The sequence below is a fragment of the Leiobunum rupestre genome, chromosome 6 (assembly GCF_980474605.1).
Source record: "Leiobunum rupestre chromosome 6, qqLeiRupe1.1.hap1, whole genome shotgun sequence".
In the NCBI taxonomy this organism is placed as follows: Eukaryota; Metazoa; Arthropoda; class Arachnida; order Opiliones; family Sclerosomatidae; genus Leiobunum; species Leiobunum rupestre.
The window spans coordinates 60,334,577-60,356,091 of record NC_143389.1 but is presented as its reverse complement, the minus strand read 5'-3'; the positions used below and the strand labels follow the sequence as shown (position 1 = coordinate 60,356,091).

Genomic DNA, 21,515 nt, shown 5'->3' with positions numbered 1-21,515 from the left:
GCACGACTAACTTGTTTCCCCTTTAAAATATCTAAAAAAGGCGAGTTTAAAGAAGAAAATTATCCTTTAGCCGTTTGATTTAACATTTATGAGGTTAGTGAAATTCTCTTTTTCAGCATCTCGCAGTCCCGAGCCTCGTATTTAAAGCTCTTTGGCGCTTTCTTCCCGCAAATTTTCAATCGCGTCTCTCAGTTACGTATACACAGTCAGTCGCGTCGGCAATGTTGTAAAAAGACTGCTGGAATAAAGTATTCGTGAGGTCCCCGCAGCTAGTCTACTCCATCTCCGTAGCGTGGCGCCCTCTTACGAATAATAAATGCTCAATTTCTTCCCCCCTCCCCGCGGCACTTTTTCGTCCCCAAATCGCTCGTCCTTTAATCCGGGACTTAAGTTTTTTTATCTACCCCGACGAATTTTCCCCAAAGCTCTGGGTAAATGCCAATCTTCAATTTTCCCTTCGGGTCCCATTCAAATTCCTTTAGATTTCTAACTCGCCGCGAGAATCTGATACGGCGTTAGTATAGACTGAGGATTATAGGTCGGAGAAGAGAAATATATTGGAATTATACGTTGTTCTTAAAAATAAATGAAAGAAAATATAATTTTTTTCAGAGGGGGGGATTTTTTGGAGAATTTATGAACAAATAGTGTGTTTTACATTTGTTTCTCCGAATTGGTCCACCTTTTCCATTTTTAATTCGAGGAATAAAGTGTTATCTGGGATTATATCTTAGGATGCTTCGACTTTGGTGGTTTTTTTTCGTTATTTGGTGTATCGTTTTATATGAAGAGTTCTTGAATAACATGAAATATTAAAATTTATATTTATAATATTATAAAGAAAATTTATTATGAAATTATGAATATTAAGTTGTAAATTTATTGAAATTATGAATATTAAGTTGTAAATTTATTGAAATTATGAATATTAGGTTGTAAATTTATTGAAATGATGAATATTTAGTTGTAAATTTATTGAAATTATGAATATTTAGTTGTAAATTTATTGAAATGATGAATATTTAGTTGTAAATTTATTGAAATGATGAATATTTAGTTGTAAATTTATTGAAATTATGAATATTTAGTTGTAAATTTATTGAAATTATGAATATTAGGTTGTAAATTTATTGAAATTATGAATATTAGGTTGTAAATTTATTGAAATTATGAATATTAAGTTGTAAATTTATTGAAATGATGAATATTTAGTTGTAAATTTATTGAAATGATGAATATTTAGTTGTAAATTTATTGAAATGATGAATATTAAGTTGTAAATTTATTAAAATTATGAATATTAAGTTGTAAATTTATTAAAATTATGAATATTAAGTTGTTAATTTATTGAAATTATTAATATTAAGTTGTAAATTTATTGAAATTATGAATATTAAGTTGTAAATTTATGGAAATTATGAATATTAGGTTGTAAATTTATTGAAATTATGAATATTAAGTTGTAAATTTATTGAAATTATGAATATTAAGTTGTTAATTTATTGAAATTATGAATATTAAGTTGTTAATTTATTGAAATGATGAATATTAAATTATACATTTCAACATATATTTAAAATAAATAACATTTTGTGAAGTACACACGGTGGCGTATTATATTTAAAATGTCTACTTTTAAAATTAAATACGACAAATTATTTTAATTTTATAGTTTCATAGCAAACAGAAATATGATAAATAATTTCATTTGAAAAGTTTCTGAAACACATTGAAGAACTTCACATTGAAATGAATACTGCTTTCACAGAAAATAAACGAAATTGTTAACAAATAATTTTATAGATTTTAAGAATAAATTGGTCTTGTTCCATTTTGCCATATCTATCGTAGGAAAATAGGAACCTTACAAAAATATCATTCTCGAAATAGCATTTATTTATAAAAGTTTTTTCCCGGTACATTTTAACGGTTTCGTTTCAAGTGTTACCGCCAAAATAGCAAAATAAATATTTTATTGTTTTAAGAGTTTTCCCGTTCCATGTAATGTTTTCTTCCGAATTAGACGACCGTTTTTTATTGTTCTAAACACAGCTGTTTACTAGCAAAAACCCCATTTGGCGCCAACTCGGAAAACTTTCGCAAAATTATTTTTTTTTAATAGTTTACGACACTGTTTTAATTGCTCTCTTCTTGCAATAAGAAGCGGTGTTTGTTTGGTTAAATATAGGTCGAAATGAGTTTTAGTTTAATTAAATTCGGCGAATGTTTATATAGATAAATAAATTTGTAAAGAAACTCTTATTAATTTTTTTTTATAATGATTGTTTTCGGACAATGTAAAAAAAATAAACGTAATTTTTCACTTGTGTTTTAACACTCAAAGCGATCAAATTAAAGTAATTGAAAATAAATTTCGCATTGAAAACATTAATGTAGGCGTTCTCTGTACACGTTTCAACGTTCGCGCTTAACCTCTCTCTCGTATCTGTTCGTTATTATTTTGCAATGAATGTTTAAACAACGCTTCGAAATACCGTGTTTTGATTATAGAAATACCCTATAAAAAGTTTAGAACGGGAAAACAGCGAAAACTTGGTCGACTATAGGCGTAATATGGGGAAAAAGTTAATTTTACATTATTGGAAGATCAGTAAGTCTTTTCCGGGGAGGTGGCTCCTAGTTGAAGGGCGAGTTCGAAAAGGGGGATAAGTTTGAAGTAAATATTTCGCCTCTTTTAAAGGCTTCGACGCCCCCCCCCCCTTTTTTTGGGGCCATCTATATATATATTTTATAACCTTACGTAGCCTATTTATAAAAGTTTTGGTGGGTGGAGGAAAGTGTTAATTAAACTCCGAGCCGGCGTTTTTAATGACGCTCTACGCTAGAAACGGGTTCGGAAAAAACGGGGGGAAGGAAATAAGTTGGCAGGAAAGCCGCTTGGTTTGGTTAAAAGGGGGCGTTGTGTACTGATATTGCTTTTCAGCCTGAGGGGCTGCCTTTTATATCAACCATCCTAAAGAGCGCGAGAGAGGTGTATTATAATTACCATCCGGAGCCCCGTACCTCCTGAATTATGTAGGATTTACGCAATCTATAAAAGATTCGCCGTATTTTTGGGGGCCTAACCTCCCTCTACCTCGGTTCCCCCGCGCGTCCACGCGAACCCAAAAACCTTCTTTATTGACTGCTTGAATTTCCAATGTTTTGTTTACTCTCGCGCTTTCGCCGGAAAAGGGACGGGGGGGGGGGGGGAGCTCGTCGGCGGTGCCCCCAAAAAAAGGAAAGTACATGGGCGCCCCCCCCCTCGGCTCGGCGCAAATTAACGATGCTCGTCCGCGCTTCGTATTAAGTAAATCTTAGCCTTTGTTTCGTCTACGCTAACCCCCCCGTCGACGTATCCTCTACCTTCGTCACCCACGCACCCGCTGGACCCATCCAGTCTGCTAGTCCATGCCTCCTGACCAAAAACTTCTTTACCCCCTTTCACCCCCCCTCTGCCCACCCACGCGCCCACCCTCTTCCTTTTTAAGCGTCGGAAACTGCTTCGCTATTTCCATTTCATCGATCAGTCTTTGGATGGTGAAGGCTATAAGGAGGGGGGGGGGTAGTACCGGAGGGGGGAAGGCAGAATGGTGTGTGTGTGCGCTTGGGAAAAGAACCTGCATTCCAGCTTAAATGCTAAAAGGGGGATTAAAAAGCCCGGGGGGTCGGCACTGTTTACAGTTATTTTGAGAGGCGAGCCGCTCTCTCTTTATAGGGAAGTGCATTTTTATTCCGCCACCCCCCGTTCTTTCCCTCCCGCTGGTTTCTCTCGTGTTTTCTAGGTCTCCTCCCTCAATTTGTGTACCCCCGGTTTCTCCCCTACTTTTATAACGTTACCCCCCGCAACTCCTTTAATTCTTACCCCCCCTTTCCTCATCTCGTACCTATATTGCCGCGACGGGTGTACCTCTTATACAGGGCGACAATTTAAAATGGCAGCGTCCGGCAAGACTGTTTCGCATTGTTTCGAGACGTCGATTGAAAAAAGCCGGCCTCTCATTTACGGTCGCGTTCGCAGATTAATAAGTCGGCGATTTTTCCGTTTATAGGCGCTCTCGTGTTTTACCTCCTTTCGCTTTCTCCCCCCCCCTTTCCACCCCTTTCTGTTTTCTAGATTGCGTCTTTCACTACCCCCCTTGTTATCCTCCCCCCGTCATTTCGCACGCGCTCTTATACGCTTTTGCTTTTGTTTCAAGCCGGCTTCTCCACCCCCATCTAGCGGCTCCTCTCGCCATACGTGCCCCCCCCCCCTCCGCTCAGTGTCTAGGACTCTTTTTAGCCGGCGAAGACGAAGGGACACTTTTACTGGGAAAGCTAAAGGCGGCAATGTGAAGGGGGAGGTCGGAAAATTCTCCCTTTTGTTTTGGCGTTTTTAATCCTTTATATCTAGATCATCGAGTTAAGAGCCGGCGATCGAAAGCTTCGTTAGGCACTGCCTCGTTAGCCCGTCGGTACGCCCTCCCGTCCCCCCGAAAGCGACGACCCCACCGCGCGCGCTAAAACGGACAAAGAATTGTCGGTGGGTGGGCGACTGCCCCGTCGTTCCGACTCTTCCGAGGATAGTGTCGGGATGCTGCGGATGGGAGGTGATGCGGGGGTGCGATTCGGGAGGGGTTAATTGCTAGCGCCAGCTTTTACCCATTGACAAAACGCGCCAATCATTATGATAATACCGGAACGACGGGCCCATCTTCCTCTCTCCGTGCTGGAAAGAAAAGAGCTTGGGGGGCTGGGGGGGCTGGGGTGGCGTTTCCTTCCACCCTGGCGATACGCAGACTGCACCGAGTCGGAGGAGGACGAGACCAGATTAAAAGCGGGGACACCCAAATGGGAAGAAATTTAGAATCAACGCGGCGCCGATGAAACGAGGCGTATACCAACGATACAAACAACCTCCGTCTCCATCTCCACTCTCCTTTTTTCCTTCCGTCTTAAATATAATACACGTCCGCTTTATTTTCGTCGCCGTGGTTTTCATCTCTCGTACAAAAGCTTGACCCATTTCTCCCTCGTTTTGAATAATATCGTCGAAAAGACGTTAATCACCTGAGCAAAAATCGTCGTGAACGGCCGTTTTGCGTTTATTACCCCGCTCCTACTGTTAAACAAAGAATAAGACTTTTAACTGTTTTAAATATATTTTTGCGAAAATGTGGTGTACGCTGAGTTGCCTTCTTTGAAGTTTCTACAAACGGGTACTTAAAAATAGCGTTGCTTGACCGAAATCCTGTAAATTAACTTTCCCCTGATTCAGGCGTGAGGGCTCCTCCCTGATTTAAAAGGGATTCACTTTGAGTAAATAATCATTCATTCATTCAAGATGGACCCTTTAAAATAGCGTTAGTAGGCTGAAATCCTGTAAATTAACTTTTCCCTGAACACTGGTGTAAGGCGTGTGGAACACTTCTACAGGCGTTCCGGGGATAAAAGCAGACCAAATAGTCTATTTCAATTTAACATACTGCAATGCAATCCTTCAATATTTACTGGAAAACATTTTGCTACAAAATTCAAAGTAAATTTCGATATAGACCACGGCTTAAATTTCATAGTTAATTAGTTGAAACAACGTAACGAAATCTCGATCGAAAGTGTAATAGGAGAGCCTACCTCTATCAGAATTCCCACGAAACTAGTCTTGAGTTATTTTACATAAACAACTGTACTGAAACTTCCCAGCACCAGACGAAGATTTGGTGAAGCAGAAATCCCCCCTCAATTTAATTACAATTAAAGTATCTTTTAAAGCGCTTTTATTACCATTTTACGATAAGAAACTTAGAACCAGATGCTAGAATAAATATCCAACGCTCGATAAATAAACGACGTAGTATAAAATACGGCACCCCAAAATATTTCGACGATAAAAATGGGATGCCAATGGCGCCGCATTTTTTTCTCTCCATTAATTCGATTAATAGAAAAATTCTGTAAAAACGATCAGTTTATCGCCATCCATCTTTGAACGATGCTTTTACGGTCTCAATTAAGCCGTCATCGACGAATTTGACTAATTTTGAATCTCTCATTTATATCGCTCAAGGCGACCAAAAAAATGGCGCGGTTGCTGTGAAAAAAAGGCCGGCCTGAAAGAAGAGAACTTTTAAATAAAGACGAAAGGAGCCTTTCCATTAGATGCGGTTTTTCCGGCTAAGTGTAAGGCTGTAAAAACATTATCTCTGTTTTCCCTCTTCCCTTTTTCTCCCTCGTATAGCTTATTTCTTTCTTTTCTCGTCGTTGGTGTCTTTATTTCCAGCAGTTCGCATTTCTAAGGACTGCCCTATACACTGGTCGACCACATCGTACACTCCCGATGCAATTCCTTATTTCTATCCCCCGCATCCTTCCTTATTTCTCCCGTTCACGTATGGAATTGCGGCTAACCGACTATACTTATATACAACTTATATATACAATCTTATACCTTGTATAGAAGCTCTCGGTACTATCGTATTTGAGTCTATTAGGCTTAAGTGAAGGGAAGAAAAGCCGTAGTGCGAACGGAGACTCACTTTTATTATCTCTCTATGTATACAGGGTGTTTCAAAAGGTAAAGCAAAAGTTATAAGGAGTTGTAGGGGGTGAGTTGAGAAGTATGCCTGTTTTTCCCCATTTTCCCACGATGAGTTAAAAGAGCGCTAGAGAGCTTCAAAGTGTGGCCTACTATCCCCTGGAAGTAGGCTGCAACAAGCGCAAAACCAAGGAGCAGGGACTTTAAATACTGTTTAAGTTTACTTTTGACTGCTGGTTACCTCGATTGGTTTACAAAGTCCTTTTTTAACTATCACACGAACCCAAACCTTAATGTTCGCATTTCCCCGCTGCTTGGTTTTGCGTTTGTTGCAGCCTTCTTCCAGGGGCTAGTAGACCACACTTCGAAGCTCTCTGGCACTCTTTTAACTCATCGTAGGCAAATGGGGAAAAAACTGGCATACTTCTCAACTCACCCCCTACAACTCCTTCAAATTTTTGCATCACCTTTTGAAACACCCTGTATATATATATATATATATATATATATATGCCAATGAATGCGTTTTAGCTTTCTTTACAGCGTTGTCTGAAATCTCACCCCACCCGCAGCTTTCTCCATTTCCGCCCCCTATTGTTTACGAGTCGCGAGCACGTGAATATGGCGTTGCTAGGTAGCTTCTTCCGGGGGAGATTTGATGCTTAAAACCGATAGGAAGAGAGAGAGAGGGAGTGGAATAGAAATGGTGCTTATGGCAATGGCACCGAAGAGGAAATGCGGGAGATTCGATTTTTTTTTCTTTTTAACAGGCCCGTAACCAGCCGCCAAAACTCGGGGGCGCTCGAATATTTTTGGGGGGCGCCAATGCCTTGATACTAAAAATCGTAATTTTTAACTTCTACTCCCGAAATTAGTAAATATACCGAAATTGGCTTTATTTTGTAATTTTTTTAATTATGAATTTCGACTTGAAAAATACAGATACTATATTAGTTGGTAGTTGAGAGATCGATTTTTTTTAGGTAGGTCGGGTTGGGGATGCTCATTTGGGGGCGCTTTGCATCCCCTGGCTCCCCACATTTACGAGCCTGCTTTTTAAATGAGCAGTTTTGCATCTTGGGAGTTAAACTTTTCACTGATTGAGGTTTAGTCCATGTTTTGTTTTTTTCTGGAATTAGACTTTCCTCCATTGTTTTCCTTTTGTGTTATTCCCGGAATATTTTTCTGTTATTTTAACTTTAAAGAGATTTATTATGTCTGTATTTTATATAATAGATTTTAATTATTTATTCGAACTCAATACTTTAAGTCCCTTAATTTGATATTCTAAAATAATTTTGTAATTATTCGAAAATTTAGCATTTAATTTACAAAATTTTATACTGTCAACTTGCATTAGAAATTGAATACTTAAAACGATGCACTGTTCTAACACTATTCTAAAGTAAATTAAAGAACTAATACTTTTGAGAATCTTGGGGTGACCAAGGAGTTAAAGATAACTCTTATTTAACCATTTTAATGACAATAAAGTGATTAAATATTTAATTTTCCGCAATTTAAGTACTATATCAGCTCTAAGTATTGGCTCGATAATTTGCCGAATTTTCGGGTAGAGTAGAAGAGAGTAAAAGATAGAGAAGTCAATTTTCTAAATCTCATTATGTAGCTATTTTATTAAATATCTCGGCGAATTGCGGGTAATCGTGGCTATGCGGCTCGGCTCTGAGTGGGCGTACGCGCGTGTGTTTCCGGACTGGCCCGCCTGGCGCCGCTCTGATCGACTGCGAACGTGCTAGACACTAAAGCCGAGGTTTACGGCATTTTCCCTCTCTCTTACCCGACGATCCCCCCCCCCCCCTAACTTTCTCTCTAGCGCGCGGCAGGCTGACGGAGGCTTCCCCACGCTGGCTCTCTTCCCCTTCGTACGACTCAGTTTTGAGGGGAGAGCGCGCTTTACAGGGGGCGCTCCGCAGAGGGAAATCTCGACGATTTTGGCTGGCTCAGTCGAGCCGCGCTTTTCCGCAGCTCGCATCTTCCGATCCGAGCGATCTCGCGCCGCCAAACGGGAAAAACCACCGGCAACGTGCGAGTATGTACCTGCGACGCTCGGCTCTCAAATTATCAACAATCCCCCCAAAAACGAACTGAAAACTTAAAACTATTTTTATCGTATATAGTATATCGCGGCGTATTTGATTTAAGCATATACATTAAATCAAAACTTTGCAATTAAATATTAAACTTCGTAAGGAAAGCGTCAACGGCATCGTCAGAACAATTTTGAACAACTGGTTCGTTTTTTTACTTTTATTCGCAGATTCAAAAGACCGGACGTTTATTTTGACTGTTTCGTTCGAATCAAGACTCTCGAATTCGAGAAAAACATTTGACAGTGGTACTCACTTTTTGAAACTAGCAGTTAGAACCGCACCAGTCGTTTTCATGTAGGGCTAGCTCGATTCGCGATTCTCAAAAGCACCGGAAAAGGGACCGACTATTTTTCGAGGTAAGAAACATTTTTCGTATATTTTAATATGTGCACTTAAATATTGAAGTAGTTCTTTCTATTTTTACCGTATCAGTCACAGGCTTATTTAAATACTGCCAAAATTTTCTGATATTATATTTACTTAAAAAATGGATTAGATATTAAAAATTAAGGGTTTAGTTTGAAAGAAATGAAATAGCTAAAATCGACATCCTTTAATCTTAGATAGAGGGGGGGGGTTGGGGGGATAAATTCCGGAAACTCTCCAGATTTCATTTTGATAAATAGACAATTATTGGAACTGAGAAAGGGAGGCGTCCTATCCCGTTAGCCCAACAAAAACTTTATTTAAAAAAAACTGACCCCAGGGACTGTTGGAGAATCCCCTATTTCGCTAGTGGTCCCCAATGCGTTTACGTAATTACGTGGCATCTTCCTATTGTCCAATAACGAGAAGGTATTTCGATGACGTAGTTGAAATCGAACCCGCCCTATTTGATCTATTTTAAGTCTTCTTTTTCCGTCCGCGGCAATTTCCAAACGGGACGCATGCGTCCGGATTTTTTAGCGGTGGGTCACTGACTGTCCATAGGTATCTCGGTCCCGCAACCCCAACTGGCAGTGGCGACCCGCGTTGGGACACCGTCTCCGGTACAAACTTTACCCGAGCCGGGGTTTTCCGTGGCGTGTCCGTCCACCTCCGCTCGCCGCTGTCCCTGTCGGATGAGACTGAATCTTAGAATGGAGTGTCAATGAAAGGGAAGGGTACTTTTTTCCGAAGTTGGCGGTGACCCCCATTAATTTATTTCCTCCCCCCCCCCGTGTTTCCCAATCGCCCAGGAATAGATTACCATTATAAGAAAAAGGGAAGAACCAATCAGGATGGCTCTGGAAGACGGGACACGTGATCCGAATGGGAGGAGCCAGCGTCCCCCGAACACCCCACCGCCCCGCGTTGCACCGACGTCGTGTTCGGCCAATCTAGATTTGGGACGTCTCCGGAGAAGGGGGACCGAATATAGAGAACTCGCCTTTTAAAGTTATAATTTATTAAGGCGAATAGGTCCACCCTAAGGCCGAACTTTCGGGAATGAAGATGAGGGGAAAAAAGCGTAATCACGAAAAAGGACAGAGGCCCGAGAGGAACCGAAACTTGTCGCTGGCCTGGCAAGCTTAGGGACATTCTGGCCGGGAAGATCAAGGGGAATGCTTAAGAAAGCGTAAATTTTAAAGAAAATGGCTTTATATCCTCTCAATAACATCGGGATTATTTCATTAAAAGCTATCCGGGGGGCTACTAGTTTTACATTTTTTTCTCGATTATTTTAATTTCAAACCCCCCTTAATTCCCTACGCTAATAAAACTGCTACGCCTACCAAAGGGGTTCGTTTGGGCTAGCGCAATGGTAAAGTTCGGCTATCCAAAGCGCTTATTTCCACAGGGCAATTTTTGGTCTTCTCCCCCGTTTTACAAATATTTAGCCTCAAGATCTTAAAGGAACTAATAATTGTGGAAGACCAAAACTAACTTAAATAACCAAAGAGAGTTATATGAAAGGCAAAGACATTGAATTTTCGGTAGTGGTATCGTTGTTCGATGCCCTTTGACGAAATTATATCTTGAATATTTTCAGAAGACAAAAATCTTAACTTAATTTACTCCGACTAAATGAATGTAAAAATTATCCTTGAGTAGTTTTGAATGGTAAGTTATATTTAAGAGAGAAGCTCTAAATATTTGTTCTATAAGGGAAAACGCTCCAGGGGCTTCGCGATATATCACACGCGGTATATAAGCGCTTAAACCTTATTCAAAATATTCCAATGTCAGAATATTTCGGCGTAATAAACGATATTTAAATTGTATACGTGACGTTACTGACGTACTTAATAAATTTCCCAAAATTTCACCGAGGCACAAACAGACCGCCGCACGTTTAAATCCTGTTCGTGCAATGATAATTCAAAAGATGCTAAAATAGCCTATCAATGTGCTTTGATCAAATTAAATGTAAATTTGGGAACAAATAGTTATTGTATAAAGACAGTTTCTTTAGAAAATTTGCAACAACGTGAGGAATGAAATAGAGGAAATTTAGGCTGGAATTTTGTCACGAAGGTTATAAAATAACATGGTGTAATTTTAATAGAAAGAAAAGTCGAGTGTATCAGGTTTTTGATGAATTTAATAAAATAATAATCGGCTAGGCTAATACCCAAGGCACCACCTTAGGCCTAAGTCCTTAAGTGACTTTTAAAGCCATTAACTCAGGTGGCCGGGTTACGATGCGTAGGAGGGTGGTGACAAGCCCTTCACCCCACGCGAGCCAACAGCTCCCTACACTCACTATTACAGCTAACCTCAACAAGTGTTTATGGAAGGGGAAACCGAAGAGCTCTGTGGGGAAAACCCCTTAAATCAGTGGGGAGAGAACTTGCAAACTCAACGCGGAGGGAGTAGTTCCGAGTTTTCACTCAGTGCTACAAACTATAGGATCGAACCCGGCTCCTCTTGCTGCGGGGCGAAACTGCTAACCACTCCGCCACCATTTGTTAAGCCTAACACGAGTACATGTAGTAAAAGACCTTTTATAAATTACGCGTCTGTTTCGCATTGCTTTACAACGTTTGAAATATGCCTCGTTGAAATCTTATATCTCTTTCAAGTCGTTAAGATCACGAGTTGCTCTACTACAAATGAATAATCGCAATCATTTGTTAAGTATCTCTGCTAGAGAATTTCTGGAAGCACTTAATTCAACCTCAATTACAATCCCTAAATATTAACCGAAATGGCTTCGTTCAATTTAAAATAATACAATCCGTATAGCTATAATTTTAAAACTTGACTAGAAAAATCAATACGGTAAAGCATTCATTTGTAGAAATTCGGAAATGAAGTTGGAAATATATTCCGCTTTGTTTATGAAAAAAAAAAGGCGCCGCGTAATTCAAAGCGAGTCCGGTCGAAGGCTTTTAATTTTTCAAAGTGAAGAACGCGATGAGATGCACGCCTAGATCGGGTACGATAATATACGAAACGGGCAGCCTATAAGCGGACAATTTAAATATTCCTCCCACTCCAAATAATCGAAAAATGCCTCATTCGGAAATACGATCGCTAGGGACAAACAAACTGCAACATGACGTATATATATATATATATCTAGAAGTTCAAAATAAACTGTTTTTGTAGCTATAGCAGCCATAGAAAGCGAATACTTTATTTTGCCCGAAAATTTCTTGCCAAGTGAGTGCGATCCTCTGTATACAATATTTGGCCGTCGGCGGGCGAAATTATCTGTCTCGGAACCACGCAGTTTCCGTGTTCTCGCCCGCTGATCCCGACTCTCTGTATCTCTCCGGCGAAGCGCCCCAGCCCGCTCCGAGAGAAAAGCGCCCCTCCGCTAATCGAATCGAAAGGGGAACGTTTAATTGTGTCGCGTGGGTTTTCGTGAGGCACTTGTTTTGGTTATTAGCGGAATTGAAGGACCGGGAGGGGGGAAAGGGGTACACCCCCGGGGGTTCCGCGGAAGGTTGAAATTTAAGCGGGGGGTACGCCTCTTTATTTTTACGGTAAACAAAAAGGGATCCTTCCCCGCGTGGCCTCTTCCCCGCGTGGCAATCGATGATTCTCCTTGTAATTTTAATTTCAAACAGAATTTCAATTCCTGCCCGTCGAATATCCCGGCTGGGTGCTGCTCGTGGCTCTATCCACAAATTCATATACGTATAAATATATAGATACCCGCTGTTTAAATATTATTCCACGTCGTGTTTTGAAAATAAATTCAAAACAAACTGCGGACGACATTTTTGCGTTTGGTCAAGTAAATACCGAACGGATTGCCTTCACGTCATTTCTACCCGGTTTCGCCGGAGCTAGTGTATATATTAAATTTCTATGTACAGCTATATGTGTATGGACTAATTTTTAATACTTGGTAATAATGGTATATACCCCGGAAAGGCAATCGTAATTATTGTTAGCCACTATATATATTTAAGTAGCGTAGATTTATTTTAGCATTTTGTCGATATAAATTGACGGACCACTATTTATTTTAGTCGATTTTGTAATAGGACCTGTTTTTATAGTTTTCTATAACGATAGTCCGCGTTCGTGATTGATAATATTTTGAATACTAAAAGACCGATTTTTATTGATTTCATCGTATGAATGTAGATAATATATCTTTTATTTACTCTTGCTGTGCCGTTAAATTTGAGATTTAATGAAGGGCTTTAGAGGATTATAAAAATAAAGTTTCAAATTTAAAATTTATTTAAGAGTGTTCGGATTTAAGATTTCTTTCGTTATTTTCGTGACTACCGAGGTATTTACGAGCGGCTATGTTGTGAACAATAATAACCTATTATTTAAATATTAAATTATTCTTATTTCAATAATATCCTACTTGGGATGTCACCATCTCTCTCGAGTTTTCGTGGTCACCATCTCTCGAGAGAGTTTTCGTGGTCACCATCTCTCGAGAGAGTTTTCGTTGTCACCATCTCTCGAGAGAGTTTTCGTGGTCACCATCTCTCGAGAGAGTTTTCGTGGTCACCATCTCTCGAGAGAGTTTTCGTGGTCACCATCTCTCGAGAGAGTTTTCGTGGTCACCATCTCTCGAGAGAGTTTTCGTGGTCACCATCTCTCGAGAGAGTTTTCGTGGTCACCATCTCTCGAGAGAGTTTTCGTGGTCACCATCTCTCGAGAGAGTTTTCGTGGTCACCATCTCTCGAGAGAGTTTTCGTGGTCACCATCTCTCTCGAGAGAGTTTTCGTGGTCACCATCTCTCGAGAGAGTTTTCGTGGTCACCATCTCTCGAGAGAGTTTTCGTGGTCACCATCTCTCGAGAGAGTTTTCGTGGTCACCATCTCTCGAGAGAGTTTTCGTGGTCACCATCTCTCGAGAGAGTTTTCGTGGTCACCATCTCTCGAGAGAGTTTTCGTGGTCACCATCTCTCTCGAGAGAGTTTTCGTGGTCACCATCTCTCGAGAGAGTTTTCGTGGTCACCATCTCTCGAGAGAGTTTTCGTGGTCACCATCTCTCTCGAGAGAGTTTTCGTGGTCACCATCTCTCGAGAGAGTTTTCGTGGTCACCATCTCTCTCGAGAGAGTTTTCGTGGTCACCATCTCTCGAGAGAGTTTTCGTGGTCACCATCTCTCTCGAGAGAGTTTTCGTGGTCACCATCTCTCGAGAGAGTTTTCGTGGTCACCATCTCTCGAGAGAGTTTTCGTGGTCACCATCTCTCGAGAGAGTTTTCGTGGTCACCATCTCTCGAGAGAGTTTTCGTGGTCACCATCTCTCGAGAGAGTTTTCGTGGTCACCATCTCTCGAGAGAGTTTTCGTGGTCACCATCTCTCGAGAGAGTTTTCGTGGTCACCATCTCTCGAGAGAGTTTTCGTGGTCACCATCTCTCGAGAGAGTTTTCGTGGTCACCATCTCTCGAGAGAGTTTTCGTGGTCACCATCTCTCTCGAGAGAGTTTTCGTGGTCACCATCTCTCGAGAGAGTTTTCGTGGTCACCATCTCTCGAGACAGTTTTCGTGGTCACCATCTCTCTCGAGAGAGTTTTCGTGGTCACCATCTCTCTCGAGAGAGTTTTCGTGGTCACCATCTCTCGAGAGAGTTTTCGTGGTCACCATCTCTCTCGAGAGAGTTTTCGTGGTCACCATCTCTCGAGAGAGTTTTCGTGGTCACCATCTCTCGAGAGAGTTTTCGTGGTCACCATCTCTCGAGAGAGTTTTCGTGGTCACCATCTCTCGAGAGAGTTTTCGTGGTCACCATCTCTCGAGAGAGTTTTCGTGGTCACCATCTCTCGAGAGAGTTTTCGTGGTCACCATCTCTCGAGAGAGTTTTCGTGGTCACCATCTCTCGAGAGAGTTTTCGTGGTCACCATCTCTCGAGAGAGTTTTCGTGGTCACCATCTCTCTCGAGAGAGTTTTCGTGGTCACCATCTCTCTCGAGAGTTTTCGTGGTCACCATCTCTCGAGAGAGTTTTCGTGGTCACCATCTCTCGAGAGAGTTTTCGTGGTCACCATCTCTCGAGAGAGTTTTCGTGGTCACCATCTCTCGAGAGAGTTTTCGTGGTCACCATCTCTCGAGAGAGTTTTCGTGGTCACCATCTCTCTCGAGAGAGTTTTCGTGGTCACCATCTCTCTCGAGAGTTTTCGTGGTCACCATCTCTCGAGAGAGTTTTCGTGGTCACCATCTCTCGAGAGAGTTTTCGTGGTCACCATCTCTCGAGAGAGTTTTCGTGGTCACCATCTCTCTCGAGAGAGTTTTCGTGGTCACCATCTCTCGAGAGAGTTTTCGTGGTCACCATCTCTCGAGAGAGTTTTCGTGGTCACCATCTCTCGAGAGAGTTTTCGTGGTCACCATCTCTCGAGAGAGTTTTCGTGGTCACCATCTCTCGAGAGAGTTTTCGTGGTCACCATCTCTCGAGAGAGTTTTCGTGGTCACCATCTCTCGAGAGAGTTTTCGTGGTCACCATCTCTCGAGAGAGTTTTCGTGGTCACCATCTCTCGAGAGAGTTTTCGTGGTCACCATCTCTCGAGAGAGTTTTCGTGGTCACCATCTCTCTCGAGAGAGTTTTCGTGGTCACCATCTCTCGAGAGAGTTTTCGTGGTCACCATCTCTCGAGAGAGTTTTCGTGGTCACCATCTCTCGAGAGAGTTTTCGTGGTCACCATCTCTCGAGAGAGTTTTCGTGGTCACCATCTCTCTCGAGAGAGTTTTCGTGGTCACCATCTCTCTCGAGTTTTCGTGGTCACCATCTTTCTCGAGTTTTCGTGGTCACCATCTCTCTCGAGTTTTCGTGGTCACCATCTTTCTCGAGTTTTCGTGGTCACCATCTTTCTCGAGTTTTCGTGGTCACCATCTTTCTCGAGTTTTCGTGGTCACCATCTTTCTCGAGTTTTCGTGGTCACCATCTCTCGAGAGTTTTCGTGGTCACCATCTCTCGAGAGTTTTCGTTGACACAATGTTCATGGAAACATCTATTTAACAGTTACGGTTATTTCGTTGGTATTTTCAGTGGTGAACTGGCCACGTGGGCATGTGGGCAAAATAACATCGAGTCGTTCGTTTTAGTAAGGGGGCCGTTGGTTTGGGGCCCATGCGGGTTGAGTTAGTGCCATCTAAATTTGAACTACCTTTTAAGAGTTCAGTAATTTTCCGCCAGCACTCCACCCCTCTTCGGCTCGAGTTGGTTATGGCCGGGCTACTATGCCCACCTGCCAGTCCGCCTCCGGGTATTTTACGCTGAATAGGTGCAAATATTTCCGAACCTTTCTACGGGCCATTACTGCCAAATTTTAATCGTAAAAAGAAATGAAATATTAGAACACAAACTCGTAAGCAACAACTGGCATATCTGTCATTGGTGGGACAACGGAAGCGGTTTCATAAATTATCTGAGCAGTAACGATTGCGGCTTTTAAGGAATCGCGATATGTCTTGGTAGTGAATTATCTTTAGTTGGGTTTTGGGATGAGGCACGCTTCCCCGGAAAACAAACAGGCACAATAAACGTCTTGTCAACGTCTAATTTGTTATTCGGGATAACCCATTTCCCATACTCTAATCCTCCCGCTATCCAGTATATTCGCGTATACGTCATCTCGCGGAACAGTTGGTACGCTTGTCGTCTCTCTCTCTCTCGTGGCTGTCTTAATAGGTCACACTGAGCGCTGGAGACAAACTACTCGGATACGAAGGAACCGCGAATGTATGACGACTGTTAAAGAATCTTTTTCCCCTCGAGTTTAATTTAGGATCGGCTTTTATTTTGCACCTGCTATGAACGTACATTTTCTTTCCTTTATCCCCTTTGCACCTATTTCGAGCGCCTTCTATACGCGCGTTTCAAAAAAAGAAGAACCAGATAGCGAAGATGAGGAGGAGGCAGAACCATAAATGAGCGATGAAATCCGGGCTTGTTTCTTTTACGCAACTTTTCTGTCTCTGGCTACGCGGATCGCGTGAATCCCTAACGTCTGATTCCTCCTTCCGACGAGGCTTTCGCGATTGAACCGGGGCCCCGCTAAAGGGAAGGCGGTGACTAATACGTTGTTAAGTGTCGGATGACCGCCGCTCGAGTTTGAGTCGGGGAGTTAGACTCCGTATTAACGCTATTTATTCTTCTCTAACTCGAGATACGCGAAACAGAAGTTTCCAAAGATTTTTTTTATATATTTTGGTTTCGGGTAGAGTGCCAAAAGTTTGTTCCTGATGTTTTTAGCTTCCCTATATAACAGCGTTGGGCTGCCGTAAACAATTTGTTTGTTTAAAAACAGAACCGTGGAGCGACTTTCGTTTTTGGATTTAGTCGCGAAGGGGGTAACGCTAGATGAGTCACACTGGGTTGGCTTTTTGCATCTTTTCGAATCGCGGGGTTTAGGTTGCTATCGCCGTTTTCTCCTTATATATATATCAAAGTGGTGTCAGGTTTATTTATCCACTGTCCCCTATTATATAATTTAACAAGTTTTCTCGACTCTGTCTGGGAATGTGTGCCTAACGAATAAACAGCCAAAGTCATATGATTTATTATTTTGCATAGTTGCTTAGCGATGGCGCGCCAGGGCCCGTGAACTCGTGGGGCCCCTGCACCTAGGGGCCCTTTGTATTTAGGGTTTCATATTTTTCCAATTTTAGCATTTTTGAAAAAGAGCCCGGAATATATCTCTCAGATTGACTTTTGATATTTACTAAATCTAATACTATAAATTTAAGATTGAACTGTATGTAAAAGTTACTATTAGAGAAAATGATCTGTGAAAATTTCGAAGCAATAACGAAAGTTATGGTGGGACGTTTGCTAAAAAAATGGCCCACTTTTTAGTTTTTAAATTGAGGAGTCGATTATGGGGCCCCTTAAAATATATTTGTGGACCCCAAAGTAGGTTATAGCCTGCTTAGCTTACCCCTGAGTTTACTCTTTTGTATTTATAATGCACCTAAATGTAGTTTTAATTATCAAATTTCAGAGCTACTTGCATAATCGAACTCAAGGAGAAAGCTGGTGAACTAGCCAACGCTAATTTCTATAAATTTTGTATTGAGGAATATATTTTCAAGTTTTTATAAAGCTACGTTTTCTAGCGGTACTAAGAGATACGGTGCAATGGAAATATTTAAATTGAATCAAAAGGTTCAATTCATAATTATAATAATCAGATAGGCTAATACCCAAGGCACCACCATAGACCTAAGTCATCAAGGACTTTTAACGCCAGTAATTAATAAAAAAATATTAAATTACGCGGATGATGATTTTTAATTTTCTTAATTAGCAATAAAATTTATAACATAAATAATTAAAGTTACGGTTTGTTATTGTTTATAAATAATTTAACATTGTCAAACAAAGTCAAACCTATGACCGACTTATGTACTTTCTTAAAAAATTTCACTTTATTTTGTGAAACCAGTTGTTACTGAATCTAACCAAATTTGTCCGCAAACGAGTTAATTAAAATGTTTTTTAATCATTCGAACATTCTAAGGAAATTACCCACTGAATCTATAAAATGTAACATTCTACACAGATAATCGTTTATAAAATTACAAATAATTACGACCAAAAAAGATTCAACATTTAAAGATATTATTTGTATCATTTTAATCTACGTGATTCCAAAATTTAGGGGCTCATAAAAGCGCGTAATTATACCTCGCGCATTTTATGAGTTTCGAGAATGACGTTTACCTCGACCCAGATTAAGTTATAAAACTTATAATATCAAGCTTATCTTGTGATTTTGCGCGTTTTTGTTTATAGATCCCGGGGATTCGTGGTTTCGCTTCTATAAATTATAAAGATCTCGGAAAACGACAGAGACGCGCTTTTCTCGAAGCAGGTGCCGTGACATATTTTGGCTAAAATACTTAGACATGACGATTGTACAAAAAGATAGAGAGCGAGTGGCTAGGAGGGAATGCGAGTTATATCGAGTTTTGAGGTTGGCGCGCTTTTGAATAATTTAGAAGCCACGCGCACATTAACGGAGCTGGGTTCTGTTGCCGCGTACAGCGGGAACTTCGAAATTCTCTAATTCTCTCAAGCATTGCGTAAAATACAGAAAAACTTATTTTCTTACTGGAATGCGCGCCTTTTTATGATTGAGGGTTCCTTGTCTGATAAATCTGCTTGGAAAATCGGAGGTCGCTTCACGCGCTGATGTTCGAGAAATTAGCGTAGGTGGCGCTGGTGGTTTTTTGAGCGAGAGAGAGACACAAGTCACCACAAAATAAAACAGGGAGCAAGGTGACGATGATGAACTAAATCGAGAAATGAGTTTTCTAAAAATACATTTTCCGTCGTTACGCTCGGGGGCTAAGGACGATGCTATTTAATGCGCCGTAAGAAATCGAGTTAATTTCCAAGTTAATGCCAGTTGTTATACCGCTCGAAACGAGGTGGTGTTAGAATTTTTCCATTTCTCGCATTGATTGGTGAGACAACTTTTCTATAATTTAGTATTTTTTTGTAAATAAATGTTAGTTTAAATGTTGTTAAATGTTTTTATAACTGTAAAAAATTTACTTAAATTAACATTTTCAACTACCACCATAGAGCACTGACCTAATATATTCGTATAAGGTTTAATATAATAGGTAATATTTTACCTTTTAATGCGTAAAATACGACGTAATCCTTAAGTATTTAATCCCAATTTAATCCAAACAAAGAGAAAAATGCTCTTCAATATGAAAAGGGAAAAAAAAGCTTTAGTATAAAGATTCTTCCAATAATTAGAAAAAAAATGAAAATTTGACAAGGGGAAGGAGCGAAACGGTATGATGGGGCATGCACCAACGAGGGGGTGTGCCCCTGTCTGCCTGTTTAACGAAGAAATTTATGACAAAATATGACATCTCAACCCTATTAAAAAATAGATAGTAAAAATTATCTTTTACGCTCTCGCTGGGTTCCCAACCCAACCTCTTCGTCACAAACTGGCTCCCCCCCCCCCCCCCGCACCGCGTTGTCCCACGTCTCGATCACTCCCGCCACGGAATCCCTCCCAGTTCCACTCACGAAGATGCTAAGAGGCAGAGAGAAAGAGATGAAAAAATGCGTATAAAAAGACGACCGTTTCGCCAAAAGACCACAGAAAAACTAATTACGGAGCTGGCTGCGAGCGCCACCCAGCGGATGATAGAGAGGGAAGACCGCTTGCAGGGGATGTACTATACTTTTACCTTTTAGCCCTGTGATCTTCTCAAGAGGGGGGACCGCGTTGGATGGAAAAAAACGGAAAGCTTAATATTGGAATGAGCCAGAAAACCACGCTCCTCCTCCCGACTCTCACTCTCACCCAAAACCTTTAATATGATCTTAAAAAAATCGGGGGTTTTCTCTATCATTCGGGGCGCGTAGACATAGGCCCGCTATATATTGTATATTCCGAGCTGATTGGTGGCCCCTAAGACGCGCTTTTTTAATTAGGGGAGGAAGCATTGGTCCGGAGCGCCCTCGAACGGGGGACTCCGGCACGTATAAGAAATTTCGTGTTCCGAGGAGAAGCCAACCGCCCCATTTCGCGGACGAGCCAAAAAAAAGGGTAACGTTAGGGTGACTTCCACCACCGTCACTTGATAGTTCGCGCGAAGGTACGCGGTAGATTTTACCTCTTTTTGCAACTTTCAATATAACGTCCGTTGACGCGCGAGCGCCTATATATAGAGAAAGGCGGCGCGCGGGGTGAAGTTGCGCGAATGAGAGCGCCCCCTGGGGTTATATGTGAGAATTAGAAAAAATATGGCGCGGAGACGGGCGTATTCGCCTTTTAACAAGGTAAAAAAAGACGAGGGGATGGAATCGAATTGGGGGTAAATTGTAGGAGGGGCTTTTAATTTTTGGTGGGTGGACGACGACCAGGAGACAAAGTCTTTATAGTTAAGGTAAAGCATTAAGATTTTTTTTCTCCATTTTCTTAATATAAAGGCTACGGCATCGACAAACACGCCGCCGGCTCTTCCTTTTTATCCCTTCTTTATAATCAGAATATTGTCGACTTAAGTGGAAATGCGTACTAAATGCGAATAGAACTCATCTCCCCCACGCGCGGGTTTTTCTTGCTAATCTGATTATGGAAGATTTTTTTTTAATACGTGCTTATTTAAAAGAAAAAAATCTCCGGGAGAAGCCAACGGAGAACCGTTTTCATCCACTCTGCCTTTTCATCTCTATTTGAATCGGAGTTTTTTTTTATTAAGGTAGAACATAAAATGACGTCGCTATAATAAGAAATAATTTTTTGTCCGTCCTTAAGACTTTAATGGAAGTTAATTTATAATATGCAGTACTCTCGGATTAAATGATGGCCTGTAATAACTAAACTCAGTTGCGGGTTAACAAAGGCAAATTATCTAGTAAATTTGGCGGAAAGATACTAGCACGAATTTCTGGTTAATCGGCGGCGGGAATTTAGAATTTGGCCTGTTTACGGTCGAATTTCTAAGTATACCCGTGTTTTATAAATTTTGGAAAATACCGTCTATTGCGTTATATTTCAAAGTGATAATTAATTAACTG

General features: G+C 40.9%; 1 protein-coding gene across 2 annotated transcripts in view; it reads left to right on the top strand.

The window, feature by feature from the left end:
• The window catches only part of LOC149942900 (uncharacterized), a 250,460-nt gene that overhangs the window by 95,262 nt on the left and 133,683 nt on the right, over positions 1–21,515 (top strand). For both annotated transcript variants that reach the window (XM_090179901.1, XM_090179900.1), the window contains one exon: positions 8,796–8,984. The gene's annotated coding sequence lies outside the window, so the exon portion shown is untranslated. The remainder of the gene's footprint in view (positions 1–8,795; positions 8,985–21,515) is intronic.